The sequence below is a fragment of the Fukomys damarensis genome, unplaced genomic scaffold, assembly GCF_012274545.1.
Source record: "Fukomys damarensis isolate Sample0158 unplaced genomic scaffold, DMR_v1.0_HiC HiC_scaffold_23, whole genome shotgun sequence".
NCBI lineage: Eukaryota > Metazoa > Chordata > Mammalia > Rodentia > Bathyergidae > Fukomys > Fukomys damarensis.
The window spans coordinates 27,090,480-27,102,817 of record NW_022900935.1 but is presented as its reverse complement, the minus strand read 5'-3'; positions in this window follow the sequence as shown (position 1 = coordinate 27,102,817).

Sequence of the window (12,338 nt, the reverse complement as noted above, 5' to 3'; positions counted from 1 at the left end):
TGGGGGAAGAAGGGGACAAACACTTCGAATTTGGAAAGAAATTTAGATAGATCGTGATCAGATGAGAAATTTTGATACATGAAATTTTGAATAGCTCACAGTGATAGGGAGAGCTACTGGGTATATGGGAGGTTGGAAAAAATTAGTCATTCCTCTTGGTACCCCACCACATCCAACCAGATTGATAAGCAGATTACATTCAGAAATGAGGCCATGGGAGCAGGCCACACACACACACAGCACCGGGCAGGCGAGGACAAAGGGGCCCAACCAGACTGTGCCTGGGCTTCTCTCTCAGCTACCCTGGAAAATCATTCTTTCCAGTTCATTTGGAAGGGGACAGGGGAGGCCCATCTCAGAATGTCCTGATGTGGCACTTCAGAACAGTTAGGTACAATTACCATTGTATTAGCTACATAGTAAGCTGTGTATAATTTTCATGCCAAGGTATGGTTCAAACGCTACTCAAGTGAAAATCTGAGTAATTTTTTAAAACAACCAAATATCCACATGTTCTGTTGCGTGGATATATTTTCATTGGGTAGACCAGAGCAGAGCGGATTCTGGAGTCTGGAAGAACAGCGCCAGCAGCTGTCACCGTACAGTGGTTCATTTTATCAAAGGGCTCTCCACAAGCGACCCTTGAACATGGTTCCTCTCCACCTTACAGAGAAATCTTCACACTCAGCCTCCTGTCTCACATGGAAAATGCCACTATCAAACACCCCCGGACACCCACTCTCCCCTGATGTCCCGCTGCATTTGGAACGTCAGACAACAGTATCTCCACGTGAGCACATTCAAAGGCAAACTTGTGATGCCTGCCCCCAGATCTCTACGTGCTTCGCTCATCCTCTCCCCCTTTCCACGCTATTGTTTGTGATGTCCCAATATGTACAGGAGTGGTATGATCTGGCCTGCTACCCTCAGCTCTCCGGCCTCCCAGCTGCCTTCCCTGTAGCCACCGTTGCCACCAGCCCCAGTCTACTTCGTGAGGTCACGTGGTCCTACGTGTGTAAATTCAATCACGTCCTCTCTCTGCTCGGAGCCGCCATGCTCTCCCATCAGACCTGGAGTGAAACCACCATTGCTTCCCATGGCCTGTTACATCCTCTCTGACCTGGCCGCACCTCTGTCACTGCCTGTCCTCTTCTCCTTGTTACTCTGGGCCACCACCTTGACATCATTAGCCTTCCCTGCATGTCTTTGGTGCCTTTCAGTGAGGGGTTTTGTACTCACTCTTCCTCCCCAGCATGCTTTTCCCCCACACCTTCTCTGCCCTCCTCTCTCCCTAGCATGTCTCCATTGAAAGGTCACCTTCTGAGAGAGGCCTTTCCGGTCCTTCCACATAGAACAACACCCCAACAGCCCTCCCTTCTCCTGTAGTCCTTTTCTTCGCACCACTGGTCAGCGCCTGACATTGTCGTGGGAATCTCCTTCCTTCTGCATCGTCAGCTCCCACCACCACTAGAACATTCACAAGCTCCCCGTTTCACAAACTCACACAGTCTTCTGCACCTCCATCACTTCATCTCTACAGCCAGGCTTCAAGCCAGCTCTCAAAATACGTACCTGTGGTGTGTGAATGCCGAAAGGTCCTGTTTGTGGTAAAACGAAGGCTTCCTATTTCAGTGAGGTGTGCATGACTGCAGGTAGAGTGGAGCTCTGGTCTCAGGTCTCCATTCAGGGACTGACTAACCCACCGACCAGATCTCAGCGGCTGGGTCCTGAGGACCCACAGACAAATAGATACAAGCAGAATCTGAAGTCAAGAACTTTCTTTCTGGCTTCCTGTGAGTTATTCACCAGTGAACAAAAAAGCTTTCTTAATTATGGACTGCCCCATCCTTGTGTCATTCTGGTTACAGGCACAGAAACTACTGCCAAAATAGTAACAGCCAAGAAACGTAATAGATTGAACCCTGCTACATGTTTAGCCTCCTTCTTCAGTTGCTTCCTTGGTGTGAAAGCAGGATTGTGTGCTTTACGCCCTTTACTGCTGAGGGTGGAACAAAACTTAGCCCTAAAACGGGAAACTCACAAGTATCTTTTGAGTTCTCTAAAGGGCATCTCTACTTCCAAAGTCAATTCAGATTGACTGGATAAAGGAGATGTGGATTTTCTATAAAATGGAGCACTACTCAGCCATAAAGTATGAGAAACTAGAGTCATTCATAGGAAAATGGATGCATACTGAGGCCATACTCTTAAGCAAAATAAATAAGACACACATGCGCATCTACTGAATAGTTTCTCTGGTGTAAAAAACTAAAAGTGTAAATAAGTTCTAAATTTTATAACTGACAATGTGAAATGGGAAGAAAGGGGCTAAAGGTATAGGGGAAGTAGGAAGGGTAAGGGAAAGGAAATAAGGGAAAAGAAAAATTATGAGAAAAGGAAAAAATAGAAACAAAGTCTTTGTAAATAGGGGAGCAGAGGGGAGAAGGGGGTCAGAGGTGTGGGGAAAAAATAAGAACCAAGATCTGTCAAGTAATGGTACAAGATCCCAATGATAGCTGTAACTATACTGTACACTAAAAAAGTACCAATAAACTCAATGAGAAAAAAAACAACAAAGTCAATTCAGATTTTCTTACTGTAAGAGATGAATTAAAAATTCAAGGCACCATTTTGTATCCAATAAATTTTTTTTGCTTTATTTGTACTTTTAAACATTTATTTATTTTTCAGTTTTTTTATTAGTACGTTTGCATTGCATAGCAATCGCATTCCTTGTGGGGAGTTGGTCTATGTATGCAACACATCTGAATTCTTTTTTCATCCCCTTTCATCCCTTTCCCATTGTCCTCCCTCTATCTCTTGATCCCCTTCCCATTTGAAAAGATATGTCTTCCTGTTTCCTTTTATCTACCTCTGATTTTGCTCTTTATTTATATTTTGGGATTATCACATAAGAGAAACACTTAACATTACGAATTCAAAGTGCATCCATTTCCCTACAAATGTCTCAAGTCTATCCTTCTTTGTGGCAGAATAATACTCCACTTTGTATAAATATCAGGTTTTCTTTATCCATTCATTTTTGATAGACATATGGGCCACTTCCAAGATTTAGCTATGATGAATTGTGCTGCTATAAACATGAATATACTATATGTAATATACTATATATAATATATGTATTATGTCTTTAACTCTTTCAGGAAAATGCTTGAAGGGGAATAGCTGGGTCAAATGGAATTTCTAGCTTTAGTTTTTTTAGAAATCTCCATGCTAATTTCCATAGTAGTTGTACTAGTTTCCATTCCCACCAACAGTGTAGAAGGGTTCCTTTTCCCCCATAGCATTGCCAGAATTTATTTGATTTCTTCATGACAGCCATTCTTTCTTGGGTAAAATGAAATCTCAGTATTGTTTTAATTTGCATTTCTCTAATGGCCAGAGATGTTGAACACTTTTCATATATATACTGGCCATTTGTATTTCTTCTGAGAAGTGACTATTCAACTCAGTTGCCAAGTTTTTAATTGGGAGGTCTAATTATTTTTTAGTTCCTTGTATATTTGAGATACTACTAGTCTATCTAAGAAATAGCTGATAAAACTTTTTCGTATTCTGTAGGTTGTCTCTTCATTCTGCTGACTTGCTGGCTATTTCCTTCTTAGTACAGAGTTTTTTATTTGATATGAGCCTATCTGTTGATTCTTAGTACTATTTCTTGTGCAACTAGGCTTCTGTTCAGAAAGTCCTTGACTATGCCTATATCTTAAAGAGTTTAATCTCAGTGTGAAATAGGAAGAAAGGGGCTAAGGGTGTAGGGAAAGTGGGAAGGGTAAGGAAAAAAGATAATAAGGGAAAAGAAAAAAATATGAGAAAAGGAAAAAATGGAAATAAAGTGCTTGTAAATGGGGAGGGGAGGAGGTGAAGAGAGGGCAGGGACAAGGGGAAAAAATGAGGACCAAGACCTGTCATGTAACGGTACAAGATCCCAATGATGAATGTAACTGTACCGTATACCTAAAATGTACCAATAAACACAATGAGAGAGAAAAAAGTGTTTCATCTATTTTATACTCCCTCCAAATAAGTGCTTCTATTTTAACATTTAGACCTTTTATCCATATTTATTTTAATTTAGTATGTGGTGAGATATATGGGCCTAGCTTCAATTTCCTGTATAGGAATAGTCATTTTTTCCAGCACTATTTATTAAAGAGGCTATCTTTTCTCTGGTGTACATTTCTGGCCCTTTTGTCAAAGATCACATGGCTGAGTGTGTCTAGAGTTGTTGCTGTGTTCCACCGATCCACATGTCTATTTTACTGCCAGTACCATACTGTTTTTATCACAGTAGCTTTGTAATATAACTTCAAATCTGGGACTATTATGCCTTCTGCTTTGTTCTTGTTACTCAATATTGCTTTTGCTATTGTGAGTCTCTTCTGATTACATGTGAATTTTTGGATTGTTTTCTCTAGTTATGTGAAAAATGCTGTTGGCATTTTACTTGAGATGGAGTTAAATCTGTACATCGGTTTTGGAAGTATGGCCATTTTGACAATATTGGCTCTGACTATCCGGAAACAGGATTTTCTGATGTTCCACTTCTGATATTCTCTTCAACTTCCTTTTTTAGAGTACTGTAGAGTACTGTCTTTCACTTTCTTGGTTAAGTTAATTCATAGGTATTTACTTTTTCTTGATGCTATTGCAAAAAGTACTGTTTCTCCCATTTCTCAGTGAGTTCATTACACTTATTGAGTGTACAGGAACAGTACTGATTTTTGTATGTTGACTTTGTATCCTGCTACATACTGAATTTGGCTGTTAATTTTAGTAGTCTATTGATTCTACTATGTAAAGCATCATGTTATCTGTAAATAATGATAATTTTACTTTTTCCTTTCCTATACATACTGCTTTTATTTCTTTTTATTACCTGATTACTCTGACTAATGTTTCAAGTACTGTGTTAAACTGGAGTGGTGATAGTGTAATCTTTGTCATATTCCTGATTTTAGAGGGAAAGATATCAGTTTTTCCCCCATTTAATGTGATATTGGCCCCTGGCTTGTCATAAATGGCTTTTATCAGATTGAGATAAGGTCTTTTACACCTATTTTCTCCTTCAGGTTTTTTACTGTGAATGTTGAATTTTGTCAAAGGCTTTTTCTACATCCACTCGGATGAGCATGTGATTTTTGTTCTTACTTCTGTTTATGTAATGAGTTACATTTATTGATTTGTATGTGTTGAATTTTCCTTGCATTTTCCTGGAATGAGGCCTACTTGACTGTGATGTGTGATCTTTTCGATGATTTGTTGAATTCTGTTTGCCAGTGTCTTGCTGAAGATTTCTGTGCCTATGTTCATTGAAGATAAAAAGTCACTATTTTGCAATGAAGTAAAAAAAGTAAAATCAGTCACCAGGGCTGCCCCACCGGAAGTGCATTAGAGCAGGAAGCGGAGCTGGAGGAAAGATGATTGTGACAGCCAATGGCCACTGGCTCCAGGCACAGGGTACATGCAGATGCCTGCTGGGCCACAGATTCACCCACTGCATTCAGCCTGCACCAGAAACTCATACTTTGTTGAAATCTGCTCCGAGCACTTCGCAAACCAACATGCTTTCACAGACATTATTATACATCCAGGAGGGAAATAATAAAACGCTCAAACTGTTAACATGTATGTTTTTATACAATGTTAAAATAAAGAATCAAGTTAAACTCATTCTTCAAACCAGTTGCTGATGTGTGTCTTGAGTCCATTTAATGCACTGTTTGGTGACATCATTCAGTGAAAGTACCTTCCCAGATTCACTGCCTCTTTTCTCACAAATTAGTTTCTACCGTGTGTGCACTGCCCGAGAGATTTAACCATCTTTTTCTCATTTGTCAGTTTCATCTTCCAAGAACAAGCTAAGGCCACTCTTAAAAGAAGCACTGAGCAAATGTGTATTTGCCTCTTAGATTTAGATGTGAATTTTAGAAATTAAAACTTGAAAAAAAAAAACTTACTAATGCCACTGCACCCTCTAGACAGCACTTAGCAGAGGAACTTTCCACTGTCGGTCAGTGATTGCCAAAATTACACTGCACGACAAACCACCTGGAGAGGTTAGCTGCAGGGTAGCCGTTCTGGTCTTCAGGGACACTGTGTCCAATCTGTGTTTGTTCTGAGGCAGGCTGAAAGGACAGGGACTTCCTAGAGTACGCAGTTCATGGGGCAATCACCAAAACACAAGCTCTTTGAAGCCCTCGAATTCTCCACTGGCCAAATCAAGTCATATGGTTGAGCCAACAACCTGGAAGGAGGCAGAGGGCCTTCCCCTTACTGCAGAAGCAAAACGCCAGAGTGTGGGTTGTGATCTTGTTAAAATGGAGTGAAGAATGAGGTCCAAAGTTTAAATTACTACAGTGCCCAGTGAACCCTGATGGCATGAGGGGTGTGAGAGATCCCTGCTCCCTCTCTTGCCTGCTGGGCATCTCTGAGACCCAGTCTCCGCCTCTGTAGAATGGAGAAGACAGTGCTTTCCAGAACGTACGTGACTTGCCCAGGGTCTCCTGGTGAGCCAGCGGTGCAGACAGGATTTGAAAGCAGACATTTGTCCGCTTGACCCACGGGGATGGGATAGGCGTGGAAAGACTGGACAGACTTGAAGGCTGCCCAGACCTTGTCCGAGTCGCTTCCCCTCAATGTACTTCAAGTGTTTCCTCTACGCCACAGGAGGTTGTACCAGACCAGAGTTGAGCTCTAATGTCTCATGCCCTCTGAACTCACTCATCCATTCAACAAATGTTTAACCTGCCACATGCAGTGCTCTGTATTAGATTTCCAGGGCAGCAACTTAACTGCTGGACAAGTTTTGCCTTTACTCAGCCCTTCCCAGGGCCTGCCACTGAGCTCTGCTCCGGAGGAGTCCACAGGAGGGCCGTGGAGACTCCCCTCTGTCACACTCACTTGCCTCTGCCGGCTGAGATCTCAAGGCCACCCAGCACTCCCCCTTCATCCCTGTAGTCGCTGCTTCTTTGTGTTTCCAGCAGTGGCTACTGCATGCTTTGCCTGTCCCCAAACCACTGACCCCCTGCCTCCTCCCTCAGTCTTGGCAGGTAACCTTGCCTTCTACACTAAGGTACAAGTCAAAGCGCTCAGATGAGTGATCCCTGTCTTCCTGCTATCCTGCCTACACACCCGTCCTCCTTGTTCCCTCCCCACTCCCCTGGCTCCTCCCAAGACTCTGCCTCTGTACCCCTCCCAGGATATTCCTGCCACCTGGGCATCAGACCTTTTCCCTCCCACCTTCTCCGGAGTTCACATAATCGCTTTCTCTTTTTCTCCACAGCTCCCTCTAAACCAGATCAGTATTTAGAATGTTCACATCTTTCACAACTTAAAAATAAAATCCTCTCCTTGATCTAACAGCCCCTTTCAGCTGCCGGTGAATTTTCCTTCTCTCCTTGCCATCATATTTCTAAAGTCACCAATGGCCTCCCATCACTTAATCCAACAAACATATGCTCCTGCTGGTCCCTCTCCTTGACCACCCTCTCCCATGGGCTTTAGACAGGCCACCTCATCCTAAATTTCCTTCTGCCTTTTCTGCTTAGCCCATTTAAAAACATCTTCTTTTTCTCCACAGTCCCTAAACACAGTGGTTCCAGAAAGCCCAGTGCGAGGGCTTCTTCTCTTGTCCCCCACCCATCTCATTACTGATGACTGCATTTATTTTTTTGACCCAGCCTTCCCTGCCATGCCTCAGACCCGCTTGACATCTGCATTTAGATATCTCTAAGCTAATAAGCTACTCTTCTCTTCTAGTCTGAACCAACTGAGAGAAATGTACATGAATCCCATAAGAAGAAAGAAAACCTTTAGTTTATCACTGGTAAATCAGAACTGAAAAAGCAGCTTGGATAGACGGCCACAATCCTGCCTACTAAGACTCACCCCCAGTGCAAGCCCTTGGAGGAAGGCACCCAGGTGAGCATTTGGGACAGCAGGTCAAAGAATCCTGCAGAAACACATCTTTATTCCTCTGAGAATGGTCATGAGAATAAAGAGAGTCTGAGCTCTCCAAGTCAAGCTGGACCTGAACTCAGCATGCTTTCCACATGAAAACGGGAGGACAGCAGAACATGTCATGTTGCAGACACGTAGAGCCCAGTGAGAATGGGGAGATGGCAAGGCCACCTTTGCCCATGGAAGGAAGTTTCCTTTCCTTACATCAGTGGGGAAGGAACAATAGCATGAGGCAGTGATTGTCCCAAAAAGGTGCAAAATCCAATGCATGGTCTTCTTTCTTAAACGTGGTCATCTCCCAAGGTTCCCTACCTAGTGATAGAACCAGCACCCCCACATGCCCCTGTCAGGAGTCAGTCTATGCGGGCAGTCCTCACTCACCAACTGTGCTTTACCAACTTCAGCCTCAGTATTTTGGTCTCCTTCAACCCCACCACTGCCCACTCTTTTAACTGAAGAAATTCCATAGCCCCACTGAACAGCCATTATGGCCACCCAGTCCCTAAGCTGCCCCAATATTTGGACTAAAGTGACCTTCTCCCAAACAGCTCTGCACTTGCCACCATCTGGCTTGAAACCTTCAGCCCTCCCCATGCCCCTAGGATAAAAACCCAAGTCTCTAGTGCAAGTAAGGCAGTGTATGGATTGCCCCTGCCCCTGCCCAGCTGCAGCAATTTCCCACATCCTGCTTTAACCTTGGATCTCCTGTCCTTTTCTCCCACATCTGACTCCACTTGGCATAAGCCTTCATACGTACATTCTCTTGGCCCAAGTTTCCTCTAGCATCTTTCCCCCTCATTCACTGTTGGCTGCCTTCAAATCTCACCTTGAGTATCATTCACTGGGCAGCTGGTCTCTGGAAGTCCCGCCATCTCCAAATCCAGATGTTACAATGCGGGAGACATTTCCTTGCTGCTAGGCCTTAAGGGTCCATCTCAACTACGTCACTATTTACCCTTGTGAGGGTTCACTGATATTGGCCACTCTCACTTTCCATAAGCCACATGACCACAGAGGTGCAGCTGCTGAACCCAACTTTTTATCCCTACCATTCACCACAGCAGAAGGTACAGAGCGACCTTGGCAAAATGCTCAAATAAATGAATGCATGAATGGGCCCTCAGACTATTTAATCTCTTCTAGGTCAAGCACAATCTCTCTTCTCTTCCCTTCCTCTCCCCTCCTCTCCCCCACCCTCCTTTACTCTGGTCCTTTAACTTTGCATTTCTTCCTTCCTCTCACCCTCCCAAAGACTTCTAACAGCTTTGCCCAAATTCCTCCACCCAAACTTTTGCGGCCACAGCGCCACCTAGAGTCCACCAGAGAGATGGGCCGAAGCCAGAGCCGTTGACCGCTGTCCAGCCCAGCCCAGCCCAGCCCAATTCTGCCTCTGCGGGCTCTGCCCTGTATTCCGGGCTCGTTTCTGGATCTTCACTCCTCAGTGTCTCACTTTCAAGACATCAGCACTTTCACAACATCCTAATTGCCTAGTGAAGACTTTAAAGCAGAAAACTGGCAGTCCAAGGGAGGGCGTGGACTTGGCTCCAGGACTGTTTTCCTCCAGCACTTGCTCTACCTGTCTTTCCCTGCCTCTGTAGTTCTGCTTTTCTCTACTCAACTTTAGCTCATAATTTCAACTGATATGATACTGTAGGAGACATTTCAGGAGCACCAATGTTTAGGATCCACACAAGGGGTCAACAAGGCTTGTAGCTTCAAGGAGCCCATGTGAGGAAATAAGTATTTCTCTTGTCCGAAACTACCAGCGCACCTTTAGAAATGACAAGCTTTATTCTACAGTTTTAACCCTGCCCTAAAGATCTCAGAATCTCTGTCACCCCATTATGGATGGAGCTTTGTGAATAAGAATTCCCAGAGAGTCACTGCAGGTACTAGAAACAACTTACCGGCCACACCACAGAAGGCTGGTACACAAATACTACTCAGCCACTAAAATTAATTCACATAAACGTTTACATGTGATGACTCACTGGTAAGCTAATTTGAGGGTAGAAAAACGATGCACAATTCATGTCTAAATTGTTATCTCAGCTGTGTAAAATAAAACACATGTGTGGAAAAATCACAACATAATACCTTCAAATACTCTTAGCCGTCATTCTAGGGGATTCTTTCATTTCTCAAAATCTCTGTAATGATCATATTTCTCCTTTTCAATAAATACTAGTATGTGTGAAAATTACTAGAATAATGCAAAAGAAAAGAAATAAGATAATGTAGAATAAATCTGAATTAAAATGATTCTCTGAATATTGTATAAAACTTCTCATTAGAGACTCGAACTGAGCAGTCTGTGAACTACTTCTCCACAGCACTCAGGTCCTCTGAGACCCATGTGACTTGAGGTGAACAAACACAAATTTCTGCCCCTTTCAGGGGCTCGGACACTGCTTTCTGGGTGCTTAACCCAGTCTTGCACAGGAGCAAAGCAAACACAGGAGATGATAGTGTGACAGCTGTCATCAAAATCTCAGCTGGCCCCTTCCCACTCCCACCCTTTTGAGCCTCTTCCTCTCAACAACGGTTTGCATTGTGCTTGCAGTTACAGAGAAGGGGAGACTGGGCAGGGTCTCCTTGACGTGTCCCCTAGGTAGCACCAGGCACAGGTGCGTGAACATTAAACATCTGCTGAACCTGAATCCCCCTGAGCTGTGCCAGGTGTTGGCACATGCCCTGCCTTGATTAATCCTCATAACATTTCCTGCGAGAAGAGGACATTGTTGTACCCATTTTGCAGAGAGGGAAAAGAACATGTCAAGTGGCAAGGCAATATGCTCCAGATCACACTTCAAGAAACAGCAGAACTGAGACACCATCTCAGAATCTCTGTTCCAAGCTCTGCTTTCTGCACTTTGCTACCAGCTGCGTGAAGGAGCAAGCAGTGAAAAAGGAATTTGACTTTGCATTTGACTTGACACTGAATCAAGCGTCTTCCTCGCTAATTCATTTTTCGTAGTGATTTGCATTCTAGTTTCCTCTTCTGTATGAGGAAGACAATGATGATGCTTAGCTTGGAGAGTTATTTTGAGTATTAAACAATTCATTTCATTCCATTCATCAAACACATATTCTGCTTAGCGTTGCTGGGCTCTGTTCTGGACACTGGGAAGAATGAGGTGAATTCGAAGCTCTATGGTGGCAAGGGACTTCCCATCTGTCAGGGGACGCAATTGCAAACACATCCTTTACCATGCAGAGGATGACAGATCAGAAGGAATGCAGAGAAGCATGGCTCGATGTCCTGAGCACCAGAGAAGGTTCAGGGAGGAAAGGACTTGAAAACTGGGTCCTGAGACACCAAGAGAAGATCAGCAAGCAAAGGAATCAAGAAGAGCTTTCCACAGGCAGACTTGGCGTTTTGATAGGAGGAGCCCCAGAGGATTCATTAGCAATCTTTACAAAAGGAGTTTACTGGGGCTGGGGATTTAGCTCAGTGGTTTGGCGGCCTGCCTCGATCCGAAAGCACAAGGTCCGGAGTTCGATCCCCAGTACCAAAAAAAGCAAAAGGAGTTTACTTTGGCCTGAGAAGAACAAAGCCCAGACTATCTTGGGTTGAAATTGCCTGGACAGGTGAGAGAGGGGAGCTAGAGGAAAAACATAAATGACGGGAGGGGCAGTTCGAGTTTGTCTGTGTGGATTGTTTTTTGTTTTCTTTTGTTTTGTTTTTTTCGTTTTTTGAGACAGGGCCTCACTATGCAGTTAAGACTGACCTGGAACTCACTATGTAGCCCAAGCTGTTCTCAAACTCACAGCGATCCTCCTGCCTCAGCCTCCTGAATGCTGGGATTACAGGCAGGCGCCACCACACCCAGCTGGGTTTCTGTGTTTGTAAGGTTGGGAGACAAGGTGTTTTGTTACTTTTCTCATTGCTGAGAAAAAATATCCAACAAAGTTGAAGAAGGAGAGGTTTATTTGGCTCACAATTTGTGGAGATTTGAGTTCATAGTTGGCTGGCTCCAAGGCAGAGTGGCATGGCAGAGGGCCATTACAGAGGAGAAACAGTCCATAACAAGAAGACGGCAGCAAGCAGCAAGTGAAAATTGATGATCCTGTTTCTGTCCCTTGTATTCCATCAAGGCTGCCCACCACTAGGGTGGGTAGCACTCACACTCAGGGTGGGGAACCTTTCATTTTACCCAGAACTACACCAAACCAATCAGTGGACTAATTTAATAATCACACACCCTTGACCCATCCCAGCATCACATACTTAATCTCAGCATCACACACTCTAGATCCAGCCACTTCTGAAAAGCCCCACCTATGAGGCTGAGGCAGGAGGATCACTTGAGCCCAAATTTGAAGCCAGCCTGAGAATATAGTGAGACCTGGTC